At 37.7% G+C, this 12,047-nt stretch overlaps 1 protein-coding gene and 1 long non-coding RNA gene across 7 annotated transcripts in view; one reads left to right on the forward strand and one right to left on the reverse strand.

The window, feature by feature from the left end:
* Positions 1-12,047, forward strand: part of PCDH9 (protocadherin 9) — a 698,432-nt gene that overhangs the window by 126,844 nt on the left and 559,541 nt on the right. The window lies entirely within an intron of this gene.
* LOC113978463 lies at positions 975-11,933 on the reverse strand. Its single transcript, XR_003537583.1, has 4 exons — positions 11,667-11,933; positions 10,599-10,643; positions 1,605-1,651; positions 975-1,194 (listed from the first exon to the last, which is right to left on the reverse strand). It is a non-coding gene; the product is annotated as an uncharacterized LOC113978463 (long non-coding RNA).

Genomic DNA, 12,047 nt, shown 5'->3' on the forward strand with positions numbered 1-12,047 from the left:
AGTAAAAAAATTTTGAAGAGACTACTCCCATGAGTGAGCTTCTTAGTATTTAAAAATGAAGTCTCTCTTATGGGCATGAGAGGCTTGCATTGCAGATGATGGCAATTATTAGGAGTATCGTAGGTAACTTCTTCCTGTCCTAATTTTTCTCTGCCAGTTTTGCAAGATGTTGCATGATTCCAATACTTTCCCTTCAGTTGTAGTGGTTTGTATTTTTTCACAAGACACTTAGGAACTAGAGTTGAGACTAAAATATTTTGAGTGATAAATTATATCCCCTTACTTAAAGCAACATAAAGAAATTTCTGTAACACCGCAACTTGATCAATTTCCCAATCCATTGAGGATGTTATCAAAACCACTGTAAGGTGAAAATGCTGTAAGGCCTAGAGAGGGGAAAGTTATTGAAACTTATGAGAAAGATTGATAATTCTGCATATATAGTAAGTACACAATGATTCCAGATATGGGGTGCTTTCATTTTCAAAACATTAGCAGTATTATTGTCTTCTTTAATTGATTTTTACATGGCATAGTTTAAAAGACAGGTTTGTTTCTCTTTGCTTGCTTGGTAGCAAATATCAGTGGAGAGAAAACTTCCAATCACTAAAATGAGATGCATCACAGAAATGGTCATTTCAGCAATACTAACTTTACACACTGATTGTACTATTGGATTTTGAACGAAGAGAAAGGAAAAAGAAACTGTGAAATAGTAATAGGAGGAAACAACAGAATGATTTTGAGTACTGAGAACTATCTGGTAACGTCCTTCACATTTCACCTTTATGTGAAATAAATTACAGAACCGTAATGAAAGCCATTAATGGTGCACAAATATACTTCACACATATGGATCAACTCTGGAGTAACTGAAAAAAATATAACAGGAAAAAACAGATTTAAACTCTGTGGCTGCAGAATTGCGAACATGCACTTGATGCTTACAGAAAAGAATCCCCTCTGCTGAGGGTCCCTGGCAGTATGAACCAGGAAAATCTGCCTTGCAGTATCTCCTCCCTTGCGCTCAGGTCCAACTCCCCATCCTCTATTCTGTCTCACCTCTGCAAGCTGTTGCTGCTTGCTATGTCCACAGATAACAAATCACACCAAAAGTAGTAAGTTTTTTTCCTGTGGCTTCCTGTGGGGTGAGATGAACACTGGTACCTGCAGGTTGGGAGTGGGAACTAAGCCCTGAGTGAAAGAGGAAGGGGAAAAGGGCAGTTTAATCTGCTTTTGCTTACACTTGAGTTCAAGTACAAATATGATAATGTTTGTTGCCTGTATAGGTACATATTTGTATCATTCCTATGCAATCATGCAGTACATCTAAAGTGATATATCTGTTTACTTCCCATTCATAATTTTGGAGCTGAAAATGCTCTTCCCTTGTTTTTTTTATGGGGGTTTGTGTTTTTTATTTTTGAATTTCACGTCTGCAGTAAATATTGCTTTGGTAAATATCTTCTGAAACCTCTGAATTATTAAAGTATAAATTAGATGATTTAAGAGCAGAACACTCTTTATAGAAGTGCACTTGTCAGTGTTAGGGAGGTAAAAAGAAATAATCCTATCATGCTAGTAGTCCCTCAGGAAGACCTTACCTTCCTGATACCATCCATGTTTCTTGTAGTTCAGAACACTTGTTAAGCTGAAAGGGGGAAAGAGAAGTGCATGACATTCATACTTCTCGTAACATAAACCATTTCTTCTCTTTCCCCTCAGTCCCTCTCCTCTGCCTCTCTTCTGTCTCCATTTACAACTTCACTATCCCTCATGCCTACTGGGACCATAACCTTAGTTGTAATCTTTGTTCTCTTTGCTTCCCTCTGCATACCTAAGACAAACAGTTTCTTCCTTTTTTTTTTTACTAGTCTAAAAAAAAAAAAAGCCCATTTCTTTCAACGTTTTAGCTTCCTTCTGTTTTTGTTGTTCCTTCTCTTTTTTTTTAGGCTAAATCTTCTCCTATCTCATCTCTCTGTCTCACAATTCTCGTATCAGCCAGCCCATGGTGCTAAAATTGCCAAGGACACTACCAATTTTACCTGCTAGTTCTAGGGGATGTTTTTGTCATAAAGTGGGTATTTTTCCATTGGATTGTAGAACTGAATGCCTTGTTTCTTTTCTTTCCCCCAAAAGACAATCTGGGAGATATTTAATTATGCCAGAATACACCGTTCTTTCAACCTGGACTGGTTTTCAGTAAACCTGGAAAACATCTCTATGCCTTTATCAACTGCTCAACTATTCACCAGTCATTTTACTCACACTTGGTAGCATATTTCATGGTTTTCATCTCAATTGGACAGTTGGTGGTGTAGGTTTTCATTTTTCAAATTCCCAAATGAACCTGAAGTTTGTCAGGATTTTTTCAGAAGTGTTGCTATCTTGGAAGAGCAATCCAACTTGCACTTTACCCTATTTAGATTTACAAAGTAAACATCCTTGTGCCTAAATCCCATGGGTATCTGATCTGAATAGGTGCTCTGCAAAGGAGCTAAATACACACACATACACAGGCAGCAGTGAGTTTAGCTACAAATAATCATGACCACAGCCAGTTTCGTTCAAAACACATTTAGAATATAAAGTGGTGCTCTCTTTTGCCCAGGAAGTGACAAACTTGGGAAGATCTGAATGATGCTAAGTTCCTTTATAGGTTTAACCCTGAATTGTGTCACTTCACTTCAGAAGAATAGGAACAATATTTGCATATTTTGCAGAATGTTTTGAGATCTTCTATTGAAGAGAAGCGTTTAAAAAAGTTGTACAGATTTTAAAAGAAGCTTTGAAGTGTCCATAATTTTGCATTAATATTTCTGTATTAATAGTTTTGAGGTTCAAATTAATGCTGTTATAAATGGCAGCACTTAAATGTGCCTTCTATGTTCCTAACTTTGCAATCACCAAGCAAATGTGGTAGTTAGATATCTTATGGCAATTGTACGTGGGAGAGCAACTAAAAGTATGAAGTTAATGCAGCAAAATTAAGGACCATTAAGCCTCTATATGAAAACTTATTGAAAAGTGGAGTGCTTAAGGGAGGATTAAACTACAAAAAAATAAAGGCATTTTAGTTTAAAATGAGTGCATCTACCTATAGCTTCATGTATTTTAATTTCTCTGCATTAACTTCATGGTTTTAGTTGACTCATTTTAACTTTCTAAACTGCAGGCAGTCCCAAGTAATAATACATTTTCAAAAAAGTATATCTTTGGAAGCTTTCTCTTTATATTTGTATATCCTTCTATCTCATTCCTTGCAAGTAACCCAAGAAAAATTCATGTTTAAGAAATAAACAAAAAGAATAGCAATATGCATTCTGTTGTCAACTGACTATGACAGCAGACGTGACCATCAGAATGAGAAATTTTCATATTAAGGAAATGTATAAGCTAAAAGAAAATTCATATTTTACGGGTAGAGATTAAAAGCTTGAGGGGAATTTAAAAGTTCATGAATGATGGACACAGTGGAAAATCAGAAAGAACAGAAAATAAAGACCAAGATAATAGTAAAAGACATCACATACCTGCCCACTGAAATTGAATGTTCAAACCTGACAATTTGTGGGTGAAATGAAAAATACAAATGTTTATGTGTTTGACACAGCCCATTGTAAAGAAGAACATGAAGCTGTTCTATGCCAAAGCTGTGATTTATCATGTTACTCTATGCAACTTGTTCCCAAAACAGTCTTTTTCTTCTTTATTTCTACGGTGTCTTTTCAGGCTTTACTGACTTTGGAGGGGTTCAACTTGGCTTCTTGGTTATCGTTTTATCATCCCTGTCATGGTTTGAGAGCCCCAAAATCCAATTCCCTAGTCCTAGCCATCCTCCCACATCTCAACCCAGTGTGAGATGGGTTTTCCAGACACCACACAAGACTCAAAATGGGGGGAAGGGAATATGTATTACAAGACTGTACAACAAATAAATAGTATAATACATCATATACAATCTTAACTATCTCTACCATGACATACAGTATTTACAATGGATCAAATCTCTTCTGCCTTCCAAATAAAAGTCCAGGAGGGAAAAAGGAAAGATCCTTTCCTCTCTCTCTCTGAGCAGCAAGTCTCTCTAGGGCAGCAGTGTCTCTTTCTCTCTTCCATGCAGCAGCCATAGCTGGATCTTTGCCAATACACACGAGGGGAGTCCAAGCCCCTCGGCCCTTCGTCTCCAAATGAGGGTCTTCTCTTCCATGGGCTGCGTTCACCCAGACAAAGGTCGCTCCACCACGGTCATATCACGAAGCACAGGGAGTCTTCGCGACAGTCTGTATCTTCAGGGGATCCAAGTCCCTTTTGCAGAGCTCCGTGCTCTGTCTCAAAACTGCCAGCTTGGCAGTGCCAGGGAGGAGAAACCCTCCTCCGCATTCCATTGGCTGTTCCGGTCCAGCTCCGGGAAGCCTGAGCTCCTCAGCTCCTCTCTTTGCAGTGCATGCTGCATTTTAGGACTCCTCTCAGGTGGGAGTCCACCACCCCCTCCTCTCTATGAGAGCAGAGGTCTCCAAGGAGTTTGGGGGAATTGGTTTGCAGTCCTTACCCCAAATTCTCTCTCTGTAGAACTTAGTTCTCTCTCTGCTGCTGCTCTCTTTCTCTTCAGACAACTCTGTGTCTTCTTGCCTGGCTGCAATGTCTGTTTGCTGCTCCTTATCTACTGCTGGCTCTCTGCCACTGCTTCTCCTCGGTCAGTGCTGTTCTTGCTGCCGCTTCTGCTGTCCACGGTGGAGGAAAAACTCAGCTACAGATACTTAGCCCAGCCTTACACTGTTCCAAGTCCCTGTAGCCCCTCAACCGGGAACTGGGGGGGCTGTGGCCCCCCAGAGGGGTTCCTGCCCCTTCCTTGTGGCTCACAACATGGCTACTTCTTCTCCAACAACTACTACAACTCCAACATCACCTTCTCTTCCGGTCTAAGTGACCCCAAAGGGTCACCACCCCCTCGGGGGTTACCACTTTTCTTAGCTCCAGGGGTGGGAAACTGTTTCCCCCCACCGCAATCCCTTAACCAGAATTATCAATTCTATGCAAAGAAATACACAGAACTCCCAGATAAACAGTCCCACATGTTATACTCTATAGTCAATAGAAATTTATTCTCAGTCATTACTATAGGAATTCTGCCGCCTTTTCACCATTGCTAAGGTTACATCATGGACATGAGCAGTACTATGTCGGTCCACTGGAATTGACACTCATGTTTGTGTTATGCTGTTTCACACAATTAAATAAATGTGTGAACAGCCACAATGGTGGCAGAATATAGTAAGAAACATATATCTCACATAGAAAGCCAGCAGAGTATTTTCTAATTCTAAGAGTTACCACTTTTGTGATGGACAAAAGTTCTGCTGGTTATTGCTGGGTTTAGATTTTAAAGGACCTTGCTAGTGTCACTTCAATATATTAGAATGATATTGATTTATTTCTAAAATAATAGCCTATACAATTAAGAAGATTAAAAAATTCAAGTCTTTTGTTGTTACTAGAGAGGCTTCTTATCATGTAGTACTGATATAGTTGATGCTAAGTAAATTTATTTATATAATTTGATTTTTTTTTTTAATATTTAATTAAACATTAACAGTAGACAACAGGGAATAACAGCTGAAAGCAATGCAGCACTTCAGTTTAGGGTCATCTAGCTAAACTTTGGTGCAGATCTTTACAAAAGTGTCCTGCTACAAGGGCAGAAGCACAACAGTCTTCATAGATAGATGCCAAATCCCATGCATTTACTTTATCAGGAGTTACAGTTGACTGCCAGTCCTGGGGCTAGTGCTTTTTCTTGTTTATCCATGCATTTTGTTGTTAGAGTGTGTAGACTTGCGTTCTCCATTTAGAGAAATCAATGCTTCCGTCCATCCCCCCCTTTTTTTCCCACTGCCAACCATTTTTCTTGTCAGTTTGCTTTCCCCATTGCTGGGTGAGCAGCTTATGAGAAATAAACCAGTGAGGCACATCAAACCTTATAAGAAGGCCAGGGCAGCAATTCAGTGGCTGAGTTTTTCCAAGCCATTCTCTTTCAAGTGGCTTGTTTAAAAACAAACAACAGAAACAAAACCATACAGTGTCTCTTGTTAATATTTAACAAAACTATAGACAGACCTTTTGCCTTAATAATGCCAGTGACATGCATTTTGTTTATCTTTCTAATTATATATTTATAGTTGACATGAAAATTCTTCCCACTAGACATAGCTAACTGCACAAAACCCAGTTGTGTATTGCTTTTGTGAGACTTGTTATTATAACATGATTAAAATAGTACATTAATTATGCATCCTGCTATAAAACTAAATACAGAAGAGGAAATAAAGATGTATTAATAATACATTAGTTATTAATCTGTACTTGTCATTTGAATGAGATGTAAACTCCTACACTGTCAGTTTTTGAAGACCACCTACCTGCTTTTTAAGTCCACTTACATCTCACTACCGTGGAAGGATAAGTTTTTGTTAAAAGTCACTATGTGCTACAAATGAGTAGTCTCAAGACAAAATTGTTATATTACAAAGCTAAAATTTTACCTGACCATGATATATGGTGGTAGCATAATAAAGCAGATTTTCCACTAGTCTGGGCCATGTACATACAGTCAACTTTTAATCATTAAAAGTGGTAGATACCTTTCTGAAGCAACAAGAGTGATTCTGAGTTTTTATTTGTGAGTTTGCTTCCACGACTAGAAAAAGAATTTTTATACTAAAGAGGAGCCAGCTACAGCTTATATACTTGATAAAAAAATATTGCAGACATGAGTATTTTAAAACAAAAAAAACAGTTGGTCTTGTAAAGTACATCATTTGATTGGATTGACTTAACAGAAGATTTTAAGGTTGTGTGTGTATATCTCAAATGTGAGGATGTTACACCTACTTAGTAGTAACCAAGGGGTTCATAAATCTTTGCACATCAAGCTGTCATTTAGTTAAAAGACAGAGTCAGTAGATTAAGAACTACAATTGGAGCCAATTAACTTCAGCAAACTTTTATTAAATGAAACCATTTTTTTTTTTTGGCTTGAGCTAGAATAAAAATTAGTTTCTTTAATGTAAGAGCTACTTGGCAAGATTTTCGGTAGCAAATTAAATGTGCCTGGAACTATTGATGCCAATGAGGTCAACTGTCATGGAGTGACCCATGTCTATATTATTAAAATTTGCTAATCTACGAAAGAAGGTGAGTGCAGGAAAATTGTCTGTGAAGAATACTTTTAACTCTTAAAGATTTTTATAATATAGTTTGGGAGAGCTTAGTCCTAGTTGTCCACGAATAAAACTACGCAAGGGAGTACTTGTGAAATTTCGCAGGTGGTTGACTTTCAGTCTCTTGGTGCATTTGCTAGAGCTGATTATTTTCCTGGTACTGGTAGTGTTGTTGAGTGAATGCCCAGAAGGTGGAGTTGTCCAAAGACGTATTTTCATTGAAGATTTTAGTTTCATCATTAAATAGCCTATGCATAACTTCTGTATTACTCAGAGTTTTTAAATTTAGAATGGAGCAATGCATGTGAAGGGAAAACTAGACACTTCTGTTGAGGCTAAATTAAAAACAGACGCAAAACTGACAGCTTCATTATGGCTATGTTTTCACATTGTCTTAATATTGAACAATGACAAGTAGAAACCTTCATCACAGGAGTGCAGTTTTAAAAGTTGTTTGATTATCTTGATTTAAAAGTTGTGCCAGCCAAGACAGGTTAAAATAATTACTGTTAATATTAGTGATAGCAATACAACAACAGTAACAATATAATAATATGTATCTCTTACTTGGGATTTGCACCAAGAGACCTAGAAGTACATGAACAAGAATATGAATATCATTTTATGTACTGTGAAAGTGAGTCAGGGTCAAGTGAAATGTCATAACTGGAATCTCCTTTTAGGTCATGGACAGCATCGCACTATAGCTCTGTTCTCTGTAATGGCATCTGTGGTTTGGCACATAAGTTTAAACTTTTCCCACATTCTGAAGAAGATTCTGAGTCATGTATCATGGACAAGTAATCTTTAAGAGTAGTGATTCAAAACCATATGTGAATGTTTATAAATAAACTAAAAGAGCTTTCTCTCTTCCTGTCTCTCTTTTCTTGTATTGTCATATCTTCTTAGTTTTCTCTGACAGAAGACAGAAAAGATCACCCAGTCAAGAAAGCTGTCTGCCAAAAAACAGATTCACCTGTCTATAAACACTTCCTGATAAATATTTTATATACATTTAAAAAACCCCAAACTTCCAGTGGTGGAAAATAGTGGTCTCTTTTTATGTAATCTTTTCAGTCCATCATTATCTTTACTCTTGGAAAACTGTTTTTTTCCTTAGTGTCTAACCTTCATTTCCTTTTATTTAAATCAATAGTGTCCTCTTCACTTTCCCTTTTATAGCAAGTGTCGATATATTGAAAAATTGTGCATGACCTTACATGTGGAAAATCTTGACTATAGAGTATACCAAGGAGTGGATCTGTTCCTTCTCTCATCACTGTATGGAAACCTTTCCATCACTTTCATTAGAACACTCAGAAAACATTTTAGTATTTTTCCTTGAAAATGTGGTTATCTATCTTCTTGCTTTCCAAAACCACTCTGTTCATTACAGTGTACACCCCTCTAGTAAGAGAGATGAAAACACATGAGTACTGGTGAATACTAGCTTGAAAACAAGAAAAAAGCAAGCTGGAAAAAACCCTCCACATTGATGTTATAATCATTCAACTTGTTGTACTGTTGAATTTCCTTAATTTTAAAACAATGTTGCACAATTACATATTCATTGTTTACTTTGTTTTGTAAAAACCCTGGAATGATTTCTGTGAGAGAAAATGAAAAGATCTGGCTGGCTGCTGTATGCTTTGGCTGCTTTAGGGCACTTCAGTAGAAGTGGGTTTGCAGTACCTGTTTGGATTTTTCCCCCTTCTGTATTCTCTTCCTTTTCTTTATTTTGTGGAAAAGCAAGTAATAAATAATTATATTCCGGAACTCTGATACTGTATCATTTCTATAAGAATCATGTCCTGCTGTTTAGTAACCTTATACAGCAACAGTGTATTCATTCAGTTAATTTTCAGGAATACTTTGGCAGTGCTGTATTTTCATAAATGCTTGCAAATCCTTCTGTTTAAAGCACTAGGTCTTCTTAAGTTCTGCAAATACGCTAATGGTGTTGTAGTTGACAGAGCACAAAATACTAAACAATATCAGAAGGGTTATCCCTTAATTCCCACACTGCTACATAGATGGTTTCTGTGTTTAAACTAACCTTTTACTTTTGCTTACTTTGGTGATGTTTATATTTGTAATTAACCCCCCTCCCATTTTTCTGTAAGTTATTGATTGTGCTGCACTCATCCATCAAGGTTGGTGAGACATAAAGACCCTGACACTCCTAGTGAGTTTATTGGTGGGGGAAGGATGTTTGAGTCATTTCCCTGGGGCTTTATAACTTTTTTAATTGCAGGAATACATAAATTTTGTTCATTTAGACCATTTCTCTGGCTATCACACAGAATTGCTCTCCATATGTACATGCATTTTAAACTGTGGGGAAATGAGCAATGGAAAACAATATATGCCTCAAGCAAACTTGAAACCTGTCTCTAATTCCAGATAGAAAGTGTTCCAGTTGTATCTGAAGACAGCGCAACTTTGATAAATCTTTTCAAAGTCCACTTTTGGTAGGTTCTGTGGCATGTCTTAAAATTTTGCTCCGCTGACAGCTGAAAAGAAGTCTGCAAAGTAATCTGTAGGATCTGGATAGACTAACTAAAAATTCCTTGTGAAGTTAGAGAAAGGTGAATTGGAATTGGATCTACCATATGCATTGTCTGAATTATATGATAATTGCTTTATAATATAAAGCTGAATCATAAACTTCAGGAGTTAAAGATTAGGTGGTAAACATATATGGGATATGAGCTGCAGGAATATAGTTTCATGAGGATTTGGGATGGTTCTTGCCTTCCCTCCCTGCCTTTGCAGCCAGGAAAGCCTTAGTTTTCTTTCTCTATAACATTTGTGGCTTCTAGGTTTTATGTGGCTGGTAAGGTGTAGATATTTTTTGGCTGGGCATCATCATTACATGTGCACCCACATATGTGCAGACACATTCACACATCTGCTTTCTCTGATGAGCAATCATAGAAGAGATCTCCAGATGCTATAATAAAATAAAAATGCAATTCTGTATCAAAGCTGCTGATTTGGGATTTCTTCATCCTAGTGCTTTATCCTATGCCAAAGCACTGCAACTCACACTCCAGGTACAAAGGAAGTATGTAGTGAAAAAGAAAGGGAGTTAGAAAATGACAGTGTAACACTGAAGTGAGCCCAATGTTATTCTGAGTGGTGTTAGTGGCTGAGAAAGGAAAAAACAGTGTAAAATTACTCTTTCATTTTCTATTCTTGCTTGTTACTTTTCACGTTCGCTAGGAATCCCTTTTATGAGTGAGATGGGCTCTGATAAAGGAAGTGGTGACGCATGAAGTAGCACCATGAGAGAGTATGAAGTGATCATTGTCCTTACTTATCCTCACCGCACTTTCACACCATTAACGATGTAGCTAATAAGACTTAGGATCTCACCTCTGTGCTTTCTGTGGTAGTGTCGTACTTGAAAAGTGACAGCCTCTGCAAAAGCACCCGAAATATATTAGGTTATTCTCATCATTCTAAACAGACACATCTTATTATTTCGCATTGTGAGGAAGGTTAAGTGACTTGTTTCAGCTCAAACAAGAACTCAGTGATTATAACTAGGAATTCATATACTTTTTGGTACTTAGTTTACTTGAAATAGCATTATAACATTAACAAACGTGAAAAATAACTGTACGTATTTGCACTGAGGCAAATTACCAGCCTGTGATAACTAATTTTAGAAGTATTTGCATAAGTAGTTCACTTATCTGTACAAAAATTGTAATTCTGTTTCTGCTAATACTGAGATTTCTTTTTCTTGTTCCTTCTTTTCATTCCCTTTGGCCTTGTTTTTTTCCTCCTCAAAGTTCTTTCATCCCATTAGCCAGGATCTGCTCCTAAGTACTTTGCTTTCAACAAGAGACTGTCATTTTGTAGCAGACGCCAGTTCCAGTCGGTGGGACTGTAAACAAAGTACCCGTGACAACTGATTCATCCTCCACCGAGACCACACATAGTACCTAGGAAATGTCTGCACTTACAAAGAGTGGATTCTGTCCCTACCTCAGGTTTGCAGCACAAAGTGCCAGAACAGGTGCCAAGAGAATTCGTTTTGGCTTGAACTTTCTGAATAAACTAATGTATGATGAGGATGCAGTCTTCATTGACGTTGCTGCCTGCGTTCTTGCTATTTAAAGAACAGAGGAACAAGTTCCAGTCCACAAAGTATGATCACTTCCCCCAATACCTGATTTAATAGGAGTAATTTCTACTTACACAGGGTCTTTCTATTGAGAAGCTCACTTTACAAACATGAATTAATTAAGCTTTATACTCCCTCTGTGCAGCATACGTAGACTCAGGAATAGAGTGGTTTAACATTATACTAGTGTGCCAGTTGGGAAATACCAGAAATCTAGTTTTCTTAATTTGCACGTGCCCTGGGGCAGATTCAGTGCTTGCTTTAAATGAAAGGACTGAAAAAGACCATAAGGAGTATGGTACTAATAGTACCTGTAGGTTTACAGTTTGAGGTAAGGACCTCTGCTTGGGAGAACTGAAGTGCATCTGGCAGTGAAGCAAAGACTTGTGAAAAGGTGTATGGCAGAGCCTGCTAAGGTACACAGCCTTTCCAGTGGGCCTTGAAGAGACTGACTGTTGCAGTGACCTGTACAGTTTTGCCTTGTTGCCTTCTCTCAACTCAAACCAAGTGAATTAGAGATACATCTTCATTATAATGGTTTCCCCAAGACCCAGGTGGTAGCTGTGTGCCGGTATGGGTTTCCTGGTGGGGCTGAAAAGGTAAGAGCATTTCTATTTGGCATCACCAGCTATGACATATACTCCTAAGATATGTGACAGCCATAAATACTTTGGCGTGTCGGACTGGTTCTG

The sequence above is a fragment of the Neopelma chrysocephalum genome, unplaced genomic scaffold, assembly GCF_003984885.1.
Source record: "Neopelma chrysocephalum unplaced genomic scaffold, ASM398488v2 Primary Assembly neopelma1_331, whole genome shotgun sequence".
NCBI classification, from domain to species: Eukaryota; Metazoa; Chordata; class Aves; order Passeriformes; family Pipridae; genus Neopelma; species Neopelma chrysocephalum.